The 14,865-nt window shown below is 40.9% G+C and overlaps 1 protein-coding gene across 2 annotated transcripts in view; it reads left to right on the forward strand.

The window, feature by feature from the left end:
- LOC116330826 (ERC protein 2-like) overlaps window positions 1-13,701 on the forward strand; it is a 155,993-nt gene extending 142,292 nt beyond the window's left edge. For both annotated transcript variants that reach the window (XM_039604950.1, XM_039604952.1), the window contains one exon: window positions 12,397-13,701. The gene's annotated coding sequence lies outside the window, so the exon portion shown is untranslated. The remainder of the gene's footprint in view (window positions 1-12,396) is intronic.
- Window positions 13,702-14,865: the final 1,164 nt, after the last annotated feature.

The raw sequence follows: 14,865 nt of genomic DNA on the forward strand, positions 1-14,865 counted from the left end.
TATGTTTTACTGAAGGACGTAATTGGCCGTCATAGTGCTGTGTAATCTTCTCATATTCTATGAAAACAGTCAAAGCTATTGGCCATAATGGCCTGTTTAAGGTGGGACCTTCCCATGTTAAACATTCAGCATCCTAGCGGGATATGGATGGGGACTGAATGAAAAAGGGAGACGGTTGAGTGTGTAATGTTGGGCGAATACCAGGAGTTCTGAAGTCATGTGTTCTGCCTCTGTGCTGTACCAGGCACGCTTATTTCCCTTTATTTTATCTCATATAAAGCTACCGAATAGTCACATGAGTACACACACACACATATATATATATATATATATATATGCATATGTATACAAATAGATTTTGAACCTGATATTAAGTGGATTGGGTGATTTCAAAACCAGAGCTTTCTCAAATGGAAACAATGTTGCTCCTGAGACCACCCGGGATTAATTTCTCTTTGTGAAAATGTTATTGTGTATATGTGTGCGTGCTTTTGTGTGCGTGCCTAGATTCTGCTGCAAGTAAATGAGTATAACCGTGCACACACAACTGTGTGTTTTTCTTCCGAGTGTGTTTGTGTGTCCTTGTGTGTGGGAATTACAGAATTCCCCCATCCTTCTGTTTATAGGAGGGAGTGAAAAGTGATGGAAGGTATGGAGAGAGAAGGGCCCGTGATGACATAGCCTTATGTTCAACCCTCTGGATGTGGGCCACTCTATATTAGATCTATCTATCATAAGGCTTCACTTGAATTCTGCATGCTTCCTATACCATTCGTAGCTTGATGTTCACTATACATGTGTTAGTCTCATCAGTGTTTTACTCATATGGTACATGTCACGTTCATACTTGTAATGTCTGAATGTACTTTGTCATACCTATTGCATACCTGAAGTGTGTATTTGAGTGTATGAATTGACTGTCTTTGAGTTGTTTTTGAAGCACAGATGATAGATCCATAGTCTTCTTCTGGTTCTTCAAATAGACTTCCCCCAGGCTCATATGGACACAAAAGGAGCTGTCACTCACTACATTTTTGATCTTACTGTGTGTTCATTCAAATATGTGAGCGTGTTGTTGGTAGTAGAGGGTTTGCATGTGAATGTGTAAAATGCCTTTTTGTGTTGTCAGGGCTGTCACCTGTTCCTTGTGCTCTCTACAAGCCCCGTCTCTGAGCGAGCCTTTGATGTAGTCAACAGGAGATTCCTGCAGTGTGAAATAGCCCCAGCCAGATTTACTCAATGAAAGAGCAAGCCTTAACCACTGTTATTACACCCTTTTCTTAAACATCACGCCATGTTTCTGTCTCTGCCTCTCTCTTGTTCTCTAGCTCTTAAACTGTCTGTGTTATTTGCTGCTTTTTACATATGCAATGACTGTACTTGTGTACAAGTGTACATAAATGTTAAACTGAAGTGAATTTTCTGGGAAATATTTAGTGCAGTGTCAAAAGTTGAGCCTCCAGCATTTTTAAAACTCTACTCTTCTTAAATACAAGAGAGAAGAAAAAACTTAAGCTATGTTAAAAACTGTAGCCAAATCAGGTTTAAACCCACTCCAAAAGTAACTGTATCTAAAAAGCAAAATATAATTTTGTGTTTATGATTTATACAACCAACTTTCATTGTCATGGGACATATCATACTATACTGTGGTGCAGCAAAACTCCATGATTTCAATATCTATGGTGTAAAGCAACATAAAGTAAGTAGGATGTTTCATCTTTTTTTGATAATTAACTGGAGAAAAGTTCAGTGTGTAAACTGTCAAAACAAAGGTTTTTAACAAATGTCAAACTGTGTCATTCAGTGTCAAAGTAATCAGAGAAAAAGGAGAAAGAAAAAAAAAAGCTGATCCTAAGCCAGTGTCAAAAAGCCGTGAGTCCTTCGCTGAAGCAAAGGTTACCTATGCTGTTACTAAAGAAAAGCTGTAAAGAAACTGATGTGGAATTAATCTGGGCTTGAATGCAACTTATTGTCCTCTAGCACTGTTCCCACACTTGCAGGAAGAAACAGTATTCATGAATGTGACAAATGACACATCGCACTTGAAAATGACTCTTTGTAAGCCTAACAACAGAGACAGGGGAAGCATTAAGTCTTTCACACCCTCTCGCTCTTTCTCTCAGTGACTCTGAGAGTCTGACTTTAGTGTGTTATTTCACACAGGTGGTTAGGCGTGTCCGTCTGAGCTGTTGAACATGTGTCAGAGCCCAGGTGGAGAGAGACACAATGTAATTATCTCTGAGAAACACTATGCACATAACAGAAACATTACAAATATGTGTAACAGCAGTTAAACATATCTGTAATGGAGCTCATGCTAATTTATTGTGGTAACCTTAAATATGAGTGCTCTGCAGAAGGTTAGGATCCGAATAACAAAAGTAAAAGAGATGGTGACCTTTTTTTTTTCTCTTATTGCAGAATTGCTCTTAGACCAGAAGAGTAGAAATCAGAACTATGATGCAGACCTTACAGTGTGTAGCAGAAATGATGCCAAGACATACAGCACCAGGGCACCTCAGGGAGCAAGCCCTGTTTACTTAACCACCACCGGGCACATTTACAACTCAGCTGGCATGTGTAAGCATGCAAACGTCATCCTAGATTGCTATTGCATCTTACTCAAAATACACATTCTTAAAGTGTAGATATACATTTAAATATTCAGGAGCTTATACTAAACATCCATCAATCCATTTTTTCCTGCTTATCCAATTCTGGGTCGCTTGGAGACTGGAGCTTATCCCAGCTGCCATAGGGCGAAAGGCGAAGCACCCACTGGAAAAGTCGCCAGTCTATTGCAGAGTTCTTTTGCTTCTTTAATTTTTCAGTCCAAGGAGGTTGCTGATGGGACAAAATCCACAGACCTTGTTCTGTGCAGAATTTCATTTGGAAGTTTGGATTAAAACTAATATGAGGAGCAGTTTCAAATGGTGAAGTGGTTAAGATAGCATAAAGTACACAGTTCTCTCTTTTCACTGCCGCTTCACAGTAGCTTACTAAGAAGCAGCGTCTGGATAAACACAGAGAGTGAATTTTGAGTTTCAGATGCGTGGCACATACCCGTTTCATTATTATAACTCAGACTATTAAATCCTCATATTGTCTTCAGCCAAATTTGGAATTCCCTTCACCACGAAATGGGGGTGTGTGGAATCACTTCAGGAGGGAATCACTTACATCAGCCAGAAAAAACAGGATGAATGATTACAGTTTGCAAAATTTGTTTCAGTGTTTATATGGACATGAGTATTTGGAATTTGGGGGGAAAATGGGAACCTATCTTTCAAGGTTTTGAGTGTCCAACTGCTTTAATATCAACTTATATTTTTAGCCCCAAGTGTTTAGGGCTAAGGGAAATGAAGAGCATGAAGCAGTCCAAAACCAACTACTCACATCTCTGGTTTTTTCTCTTTTCTTTTCTTTGTTTTCTTTTCTTTTTTCATCCTGACATCTAAGTCTATGTTACAAATATTTTCCAAGTTGCCCCACCTTGAGTTATGCCACAGGACACCAAATCTACTATCCAATGTCAAAGTCTAGCTAGTATTTGGGTTGACTTTTCCTTTAACAAGGTAAGTGGAGTGAGACAGCTGTCACCTGTCATTACAGCAGACTGGCGGAGATATGTCAGATATGCCATTTAAACAGAACTACTCAAAGATGTGGGGTAAAGTGAGTGATGGTTGAAAGTCACAGTCTGTGACCTGAGAAAGCTCCTACTAAACATCAGCACATGACCTTGCTTGGGAGGCCCGAATTCTTTCAGCCTTAAGCCGATACTATTCCCAGCACAACCCAGGCAAAATGGACCGAGTTCACACACACACAAAACTACACAAAGCCACATTTACCGACATTTCATACGGCAAATTTTAAGAGTTATGGGAACTCTGCACACACTTTACTAAATCACTTTTTTCATTTAGTGTGAACTATCAGCAACTTTTATTTTTCGGTCCCGATATGAATAAGATATTTGGGAAATCACGTCATAAGTTTTGGTTATCTGAGTTGGAGGAGCCAAAATGAAAAGTGATCCCTAACATAGCCAGCACATCAATATTTCCACATCACAGAGTTTCATAAACAGAGTGAGAACAGGTTTACATACATTACAGTCCCAGTTTCACTCCATATCTTTCTTGGCTAATAAAACAAAAATAAGTATTTGCCTAGCCAGTGCATTATAACCTGCTGCATTAATCCCACAGCACGGCTAAACGTTAAGCACTGTCAGTGTCGATGGCTCTATCAGTGCTTATTTAATGGGTACAGGGTGTTTTCAGCAGTAAATATCATGAAACTATGAGTCGCTATGTCAGAACAAATGAGGATTATTTACTCTCTATCTATCCGCGGAGCCAAACCTGTCACTTTCTACGATGCTTATTTATGATCTGCTGTATCTCCCTTTAAGTTTCCCTGGCAGGGCTTCCCACATTGTCGTACAGAGTGCTCCAAAAGGTCGTTAAAGGTTCAAGATGGCTGCAAAAGGAGTATCTGCGTTTTTTTAAGTCATAGTGTAAAACCCCCTAAAAAGTGTTTAGGGGGTTTGCAAGCATTTTATAGTTCAAAGAGTCTGTGGGATCATAACTGGCTCAGATAACTGTTTATCACCTTAATGTGTTTGTTTCTGGCCTCTGTCTCCTGCCAGGTGCCCCTATAGTCTGTTTCACTGCCTCCCTCTCTCTGTCTTACTAACAGTTACCCCACCGTGCACCTTTTACTCCACTCTCAGGCTGCAAAGTTGCCGTATTCCTGACCAAAACCGTCTCCCTTACTTTTTTCCCTTCAAAATTTGCTCCTTTTTTTTCCAACATTGTCCTCTCTGGCTGTGAGACCCCATCGTTTAGTCTAACAACTGCACTTATACACACAAACACAATTTTCAACTAAAACCACTCCCCTGCTGATATTTATATTTAATACTGGTATCATTCTAGATAGGAAGTAGTATCATATAAATTGAGATTAATGTGTTATTATGATCTCTATCAAAACTATATTATTATTAAATGTGCACAGAATTAGTAGCTTGAAAAATCATCTTAGTTTTTTATTACATGTTCCTTCACTCTTTGCCTTCACACACTGACACAGAGGTCATACTGTGGAGATTGCTAGCAGACCACCAAGCTTTGAGAAAGCCTCCTTGTTTATCCCCAGTATATATCCTATGTGTCTATAGTGTCCTGGGGCTATACTGACCTCAGGAACAGAGTCATGATTGGTTCTTCCTGAGACTGGACTTAACCTGGTATTAAGTACTACAATGCAGCTGTGCTAGCACAAAGGCACTCAGTCCACTTGACATCAACCTCGACTTTGTCACTCTGGTTTAAACTTGTTTTTGCACTTTTTCCATTTGAAAGTTCACAAGTGAAGCAGGCAAAACCACGGTTTGTGAGAAACATACACACGCCTATTAAACAGAGAGTAAACCACCAAACAAAATCAGTTAAGCGCTCGCCCACATGGGGGAAAAATGAGCAATTTCCATCACCAGATGAAAAGGTTCTAACACTCGTTCAACACAAATCACATCCATGTGAACTTGTCTACCTCAAATACCTCTTGCTCCTGAATAGACATTATGATCGGATTTTGTTTACACAACTGTTCCACACACACACACACAGCTGCTGATTTATGTACACAGACACACACAAACCCAGATCTACATGCAGGTGCAGATACACAGCCCTCCATTAAGGTAAGCCTGGTATTCCCTAAGAGCAGATTGTGATCTCAGGGATCATATTTATTTATTTAACTGATTTCAGTGATCCTAAGTAGATCTGAGATGACCAAACTGACCAAACCATTTTAAATCCAAATCCTCATTTCTTTTGTGTCTCTGCCCGGCCACACATCTACACACAGATTTTAGAATTAGGTGGAAGTGCACATGTTCAAAACCTTTTTGCTTTGTCACAGATGAAGACTGATAATCCGCCATTTATTATTCATGCGTGTTCCACCAGGTGGAAATTTATAAAATATTTAGTGTGGTCAACCATCTTCTGTCATGTCCGAGATATTCTTATCTATTGTCTTCTATCTGGTGTAATAGGAGGGCAAGTTAAGAGCGGAAACTGGACTGAACTGTGGGCCATAAAGAACATATGGAGAAACAGTGACTCTATGGGCAGTTAAAGAGAGGAAGCAACTAGTTGGGTCAGGAGTGAAAATTGATGGGTCAGTGGAGTTGATGTCATCTTGAGAAGACATCAAGAGGAGGGTGGAGTATTAGCAGCACCCTAGAAAACTACTTAAATAAACCCAGCATTATTTCTGTACCGTGTGTTATCACAAATGCAAATAAGGAAAAGAAGTGATAATGATAGAAGGGAAATAGCACACTAATATTGCTTCATGTGCAGAGTAGGGCTTTCACCGATTCTCTTCCTTCTTTTCCATCTTGCAGGCAAAGGTCTTGACACCAGCCCACTTTCTCTCTCCTACATAGAAATTTTCCTACCTTATAAAATACAATAATTACCACATACAGTCATACATGTTTTTTCTGGTTGCATTTGAGTGGGTTGAACCTAAAAATGCAACTGTTCCACACACACACACAGCCATGCATAGTTACTGATTACTGATACAGCTGTAGCTACATAGCCCTAATTTAAGGTAAACCTGTGTGTATCTTCCATTTTACAAAGATTAAAAGAAACAAAATATACCCATTAAACTCTAGACTTGTCTCTGTAAACTGCATGCATTTTCAATTTACCTCGATGCCACCATGCACCTACAGCCATCCCACCCTCCTCCTTCCCAGACCCCCACACCAAGCTCTCTACCTCCCTCTCACACCAGCATGAGAGAGCACTACAACTAGACTTGCATCCACTTTGGGTTTTTTGCAAATGGGGGTGAGAGGCTGTTACCGTGTCAGTCGGCATGGCCTCTTATCGGACCATCAGGCTACCCTCAGATTCTCTTTCCAGATGGAGGTGAGATAGGGCTTCAGAGGCCCAGACCCCCGCAAACACTGAGATCATGGAGGCCTCTCCTGATCTCCTACCTGATGGAGATTCTTTAATGTGGGCTCAGGTTTCACTTGTCTCCCCTGCCTGGCTGGGCCTGCGCTGCTTTCAAGATGCAGGCATGTTCAGGCCTCTTAGGCCCTGGTTCTGATGGCCCGCCACTGCTCCATGTCAAGGTCAAGCTCCAGGTCAAGGTGTTGTTATGAGACGCAAGTAGCTTTCGCGCACTAGTCTCAGTATGAAAAGCAGGTACAGTAGTGGGTTGCATACACTGAGTTTGACAGCCATGCAGCTGGCCCACAGTAGAACTCTCCACATTTCTCACACTAACATAAACACTGCCACTCACACTGTGCTTAGAGAGAAGGAGAGGGAAGGAGGATGAATCATAAGGGAAAAAGCTCAGAGATTAGTTAGAGATCAAAAAGACTAGGAGCTGAGAGATAGAATCCCATCCAGTTTTTAGTGTTGTTGCGCAAACCTGTTTTTTGAACTTGCATGAACATAATGCGCTTTTTTATGTACATAGTTTCTTTTTTACCGTGGGGCTTTTTAAATGATTGATGAATATCTTAGCAAGTCCCACCGGTAACCCTTTTGCAGCATGTACAGCTTTTGTTTTAATGCAAGAATGCCTACATACTTGTGTCTGTGTGTGTGTATGTGAATATGTCAAAACAACCTTCGCATTAGGAATAGCTACTGCAGATTCTACCCGTATCATTAGTACACTGGCACACCTTGGCTGGACCCGGGGAACTCACCACCATTCCACAGAGAGCCTTCCATCATTCCTTACCGGATTAGAGACAGAAAAAAATAAAGGGAGAGGGAGAGAGAGTTGGAGGGGAGGACTGCTCTTTTACATTCTGAAGCTGGCACAGTTTTAACTGTAATTTCTGCTGAAATAATAGAAGTCTTGAAATTGCTACTATGTTCTCCTTCTCTCTCTCTCTCTCTCTCTCTCTCCCTTTGCCTCTGCTTATTTCAACCTGATGTCAATTTGAAAAGACGCAAACAGCCGACGCAAGCAAGCGAAGTGGTGTTTGAGCAAGAGGAAAGTTCAGAAAAAGCATATGTGAAGCATACACAGTGTCCGACTCACTTACAGATGCATGCTGCCTCTCCATGGGAGTTTAATGAGTTTGATACATGAGATATATTTTTTTCAACAACAGTCAACTCCACCTAGTGGTGTTTGTACTGAACAGATTTCTGGCTGCAGTGAGGAATGGACTGTTATGAAGGAAACAGTACACCAGCAATTGTTTATCTGCACTGAGTCACTTTGCCCTGAGATTGCTGGGGAAGGGAGGATCGATACTAAGATTGTGGATATGACTCCCACAAAAGCTACAAACCGCGCAGACGGCGTTGCCTCTGAGATCTGGCCGAGTGCCTTTGTGGCACAAGCCGTCCATTGCTAGAGAGACTGTGTTAGTGGGTCTCCTCTGCATCTCTTGGCCTGGCATCTGTGGGGCTTGCTCACACTTGCTTTCACCCAGCATGTGTTTGCTCAGATGAAGGAAATTATGTAATTAGCCTGTGAGGGATTGTTTTCTTTTACTTTTTACCCCCCTCTCTCTCACTCCCTGCATTTACCCTTCTGTCTCTCTTTCCCTCCATCTTCTTTTTTTTTTTGCACTCACCCTGTCTCTTAGTCCTGTGACAGCAGGAGATGGTTCCAATTTAACTCAAGCCACACCCTGGCTCACCTCCTTCGTTAATTGCCAGAGACCATCAGTGGAAGAAAATGAACACTTGTCATACAGATCCATCTAAGCTGTTGAAGAGCAGCTTTGTTAAACATCAAAGCGAGAGTCTGAGAGGTGTAATAGGGAGTGGACGTAGAAGCTTTGGATGTGTGGGGGATTGTGTCTGGCTGAGTTAGACTGGGATGTGTGCTGGGAGATGGGTTCAGGGGTACACACAGGCAGTATCGGGGGAGGGAAACCTGGCATTTTGCTCTCTAATTCCAGCCGGCCTGGAGGCCTGGAGCGCTAAGAAGGGCCTCACTGTTGCTCTCTGGATCAGCCAGGTATTGCTTACATAAAAAGCAAGTGAAAACAGCTGTAGGGATAATTAGCTTGATTCTCCATTACATGCCATGAGGGCCAATAACTAAAAAATGGAGTTTTGTTTGGGTTAGAGCTGCAGCCCCAACCAGGAGGAAGTTGTAAAAGTCAGGCAGAGAAAAGAAAGAAAGAAAGAGAGGGGAGGGAGGAAGGAGAAATCGAGGGAAAAAGGAGCAAGCTCTTGAAGCAATTGTTGAGAGGAGATACTTTCTCTTCCTGATGTAGACCACATTTAAAGGGTTTTAAAAGGCTACGATTTTAGGATGATGGGATGGGCATGTGATCTCAATTTTTTTCTTTATTTTTTCCTCCTTTTTTAGTGCTTTTAGTTCACAGTATTGTGTGACATCAGATTAGTGCTTTCAGACTGACCCACTTTACAATTTCACTTTTTGCATACCACCTTAAGCATTTCCTGGGAACTAACCTTTCTTTCTTTTTCTTTTTTGTTTTTGTTTGTTTGTTTTTTACCATCATGGAGCATATCTAGTCACCACTAGTGTAAGGCTCTGATATAAGATAAGAGATTTCCTGGCAGTAGTTTCAAAATACAGTATGATATGAATGGTCACATACTACGCCTGGATTTACAGATTTCCTCCAAAAACAGAAGTCATGACTATTAAGACAGAACAGGAAGAAAATCCCCACCCACTATGCTTGTATTTCACCCTAAATAGCTTCATCATCATACAACCAACTGACTTGCTTTATGTCTCCCCTCTCTGTAGACTGAGCTGGGGGGTGTCTTTGTACTGGTAATTGAATTTGGTGTGTTTCTCTTTTTTCTTTAGGAGTGATAGAACACCAACCACAGGGGTAATTCCAAATGAAAGAGCAGCACTCTAACACTGGTGGTCCCAAACCTCTGCAAGGATCCATTTAACAACAAGTTTATATAAGTAGCACTTAAAGACAAGAAGGGCTTCAGCCGCTTGCATTCAGACTCTGAGATTTTATATCCAATCCTCATGACAGACTAGTAGATAACAAAGCAAAATATCCACTTCCTGAATCATTTCTACACAATGTTTCTATAAAAACACTGGTCACAGAATGAGGTACAAAGCAGTGTATTTAGTCATTCATTCATTTATTTATTTACTTACCTCCTTAACCCGAAATAAACATCAGATGTTGCTAATTTTGGTACTAATCATTTACACACACGTACCCCATCGTCAAGCAAGCCAGGAGTGGAGGGGTAGGAAGCAGGATCAAAGTTACATAGGGATAAGATAGGAATGGCTCTTTAGATTTGAGACCTTTCCAGTTAAAAGTATAAAGCAAATTTGTGTTTAGTATTAGTTCCTTCATTTTTTTTCCTCCTACTAAAAAGTGGTACAATTTAATAATGGCAGGGTATCGGATGTGTTGGATGAGTGTCAGTTGTTAACGTTTTGGTTATCAGTAGTGGTGCTTTGAAGATTCGGGTCAGTGTTTGCATATTATTCTGCAATTCATCACATTCCAACACTTTTACAGTTTTCATTTTGCCAGACGGTTACACATAACCACTTTCTCTTCCTCCACATGTCTTTGCCACTTTCTGGCAAACATCAAATTCTCAGCTCATCCTCCTTTTTTTCTTTTTCTTTTTTTTTGCATTACTGCTTAAGGAAATATCTCCAAGTTATTCCTGTAACACATCATTCAAGCACTGGAAGAACATCCGCTGCAACAAGTAATTTAAGGGGCATATAAAGGCATAAGAGCAACTATAGACTCAGTGACAGTTATTACCTCACTAAGCTGAAATGCAGTGAACACGCAGGTGACTTTTCTTTTGCTGGATTTAGCTGTAAAAAAAAAAAACTTTGGACAGTGACCTTTTGGCAGAAAAGGCTTTAAGCACCCTGTCAGAGCCGTCTGAGCTCACTCAATTATCGAACGCGTGGTCCTGTCTGACATAATATGCTTTGCTTTATCACATTTGTAAAGCTGCAAAAAAAAGAAAAAAGAAAAAGTCGTGACCACAAAGGCAACACTTCAAATAAGGAACAAAAAGTTTCATATGATTTTAACACTCTGTCACAACATGCTGACATGTTAAATAATCACAGGTCGATAAGCATACACACATTCATGACCACATAGCAACACACTTCCTCATTAACAACATGAACGCAGGCGTCGCATGTGAGTTTGTGTAGTGAATGCGTCTGTTGTCTGGAGGTAGTGAGGTGCTGACAGAGAAGAAAGAGGAGCAGTCTTCAAACACATCCACAGGCAGGTCGTGCTCTCCATTATGCCCTGCCGGGGGCCATATTTGTTGATTCTTGGGCCTCTAAATCATTAATTTAAGTGCAGTCAACGGCAAAGAAACCTGAGAATGGCCTCTAACCCACCTAGGCAAATTCTCACATACACACACGTGCATATATATGTGCGCATATTTATTTGGTAAAACTTACATCCAAGAACAGTTACATGTACACATGCTCACATACACACCCTGCATTGCATAACAAATGATTTCACTTTAATTGCTATTCCTGTTTATTTACTTCTGGCTGTAATGGATGGTCCTTTTTTTTTTTTGCTGAGCAGCCAATCAAAGTGAAGCAGAAAAAGTGTGAGCTGCCCAGCAAATCTGGAACTATTACTTGTAATTTGACATTTCTCTTTATACGCAGCCTACACCAACCCAGAATGCGACAGTTAATTACTGTTAATTGTATGCAACTTAAGTGTTTTGGGATCTTTATGTATTTACCTGTGCATATATCCAAGTTTGTCTTGAAGTTCTTTCACTATGCCCTCCCTGATGACTGATGATAATGTCTTCAGTGATTGGTAGTTATTTTCGGGCCTGTTTGCTCAGCCAATGAGGCGCCCCCAGCGTACCAGACATACATCATTGTTTCACAGCCCTCAGGAAAAAAGTGAGTTCTTACTGACTGCTGTGCGGCCTGAGTAACAGACACATTCCAATAGGGTTTTTTTTTTCTTTTTATTAATGAGCACTTGATGTTTGAGTTGCTGCCAACTGCATTTAGGGAATTCTTAAGGAGCTCTGGAGACTTGCCAGACAGTTACAGGAAGAAAATGGTCAAGCTATAGCATAAAAACACAAAATGTCCACACTGGACTTTAGTGTCTGCGGTCTGTTTGTCCAGCAATGTAATTCCGTGATGTAACCTCTTTGGAGATCACCGTGGAAATTAAAAACAACCTAATGTCACCGGCTAGAAAATGAATTTTCATACACCTATGTGACATAGAGAGTTCAGCATTTGTTTTTTTTGGTTTTGTTTGTTGTATTCTTTGCATTTGACATGTTTTACTCACTTTGGTCTCAATGTTTCTTCTCACAGCTCGTGGAATCAGATACCAGGCTTCAGCTACAAGAATACAGATACACCGGCCCATATATCCTTCACAATCGTGACCACCAGACCTGATTAAATACAGATATAAATGCACACTCAAGCACCCACCATTACACTTGGATTCTGGTGAAGTTTTCAAATGGGTAGAAATTAGTTATTCTAGCAACTGGCATGCAGTGGCCCACAGAAGACCTGGGAACACCATGTGTGAATGCACCTCATCAGAACATCTGGCATCAGTGTGGCAAGCGGTCCACTGCCTTCATTTCTCCAGCTTTCTTCAATTGGAAGCTGGATTTATTTTACAGTACCGTGGTGCTACAGAGTCCTGGCTTCTCATCAACCGTCCCCCAAACAACTGTTGACTATGAGCGCGGCCGAGCTGAGCCAGAGGAACTGGCAGTAAACTCATGCCAGCTCTAGACTCTTTTATGGTAGCATGAAAAGTATTCACGTTTGCAGCTAAATATCAGACTTATGTAAATATGACAACACGGACCTTGTAATCCATAATCCACAGAGACCTTCTCAATGTATTGTGCCAAAGGAGATATCTGCTGAGATAAATTACTGAAATGACAATGCAACTGAGTGCTTTGTAAAACCACCCTTGCCCATCTCCCATTTCCTGCAGAGAGATCACCACGAAATGTTTGAGGATTAGCTTCCTTCTTTTCCAAAAATAGGGTCCTTAGTTAACTGGGAGGGAAACACAGCTGACCTCAAAGCAGCCAACTTATTATAAGAAAAGTCTGTATACATTTCTCCTTGTGTTCGTCTTGCCTCCCCTTCATTGTTTAATGAACCACTTTCATGTTCTGTTTGATTTTCTACAGCTGAAACTATTTGAGTGCCACTTTTCTTCTTCTTCTTCTTCTTCTTTTTTAAAATATCACAGATTCATGTGACTTATTGTTCTGATTCCAACAAGTGGTGTATTATGTTACTGTCTATTGATCTGTGAATCTGAGTGACTAATCTGATTATAATGAAGTGTCTTGCATTAATACTTTTTTTCACTGTACTGGAGCTTGACCTGATGTGATGACAATGTACAGTTGCAGTTTAATTTAGCAGCATAGCGGTGTTTTCATTTGGTTGTTACCTAATATGTACAGTTTTTGTAGTGTGTGTGTGCGTGCGTGTGTGTGTGGTTTTGTGCTACACTGTCTTGGTTGTGATGACTATGAAAGTTTGGGGGTAACAGCGGTCGCCCTTGACTTCTTCCACAGTGGTTTGCAGTGATCAGCCTGTTTCTGTTGTTTGAATAAAATATTGTTTTCACAAGAACTGTGCAAACTGCGTGTGCTTTATCAGCAAGACAACAGCGTGAGCACCAATGCTAGGATTATTGATGAATATGAGTGCAAGAATGAGTATTTTTCACAAGTTTAAAGTTGCCCCGCCACTAATGGCATCTACAACAATAGTTTCTTGCACTGCCCGAGAAAGAATTTTTTTTTTTCCTTTTTTTCCCCCCGGTTTTCATGGTCTACCAATTCTCTCTCTCCTTCTCCCTCATAAACTCAGCCAGATGTTGCCCTTTTTTTTTTTTTACCCTAGGGGGACTTGTGGGGAGGTAGGGGTAGCAAGGCATGGTGGTGCTGGGTAGTGGTGGGGGGTGGCTGAGGATGTTTTAAAGTGTTCTCTGACACAGTCACAAGTCTCCAGCATTCACCATGGTAACACTGTGAGCCAAAAATCCCCAGGACTCAATGCTGTCAGAGCTATGACGACACAACAATACTATTACAGTCCTACACTGTGTGAAAAAGCCAAAAACTTGTCTGGCAAAGATAAGCATTGTTAATATTAAGTCTCAATATATAATAAGATTCAGCTTTCAATTACACACATGACATGTGGTGTTAAAACTTGATGGCTACTGTTAGATCATATGTGGTTACTATGGGACTGGAGTCTATATGGCAGCTCTCACTGGTCCAGACGCAGGGGAACAGTAAGGACAGCTATGAAGTCCATTACTGCACAGAAAGGACTCAGACGGTTCAAACCCACAACCTTCATCTACCAGGGAACAGTGGTAATCACTGCACCACCACGTATAAAAAATTTAAAAATATAGCTTTGCGTCGCTTTATACTAAGTAGCTCATTTGAAAGAAAATACAGCTTACACTTGGATTTTGTCCAAGTGCTGTAAAAGACGTCACAAAAGAAAGCTAGCTGGGAGCCAAATCAGGCATTTTCCATCACATAATGTAAGGAAAGGTAGCAGACCTGCGAGATTGATGGCGCTTAATTAAGGCAACTACATCAGTGTAATCATCTCCGCTCCTCTATCAGTTAAAAGCAAGTCTTTATTTTGGCCCACAGCCAGATATACAGGTGAGTGTCTCCTTGCATTAATTTTAGCATTGTTTTACTTCTTTCACTGTTATCCTATCTCTGTCTCCTCAAACCAAACCAGGTTCTGTCCATCGCAATTGAAAAC

This window comes from Oreochromis aureus, linkage group 20, assembly GCF_013358895.1.
Source record: "Oreochromis aureus strain Israel breed Guangdong linkage group 20, ZZ_aureus, whole genome shotgun sequence".
Classification (NCBI taxonomy): Eukaryota; Metazoa; Chordata; class Actinopteri; order Cichliformes; family Cichlidae; genus Oreochromis; species Oreochromis aureus.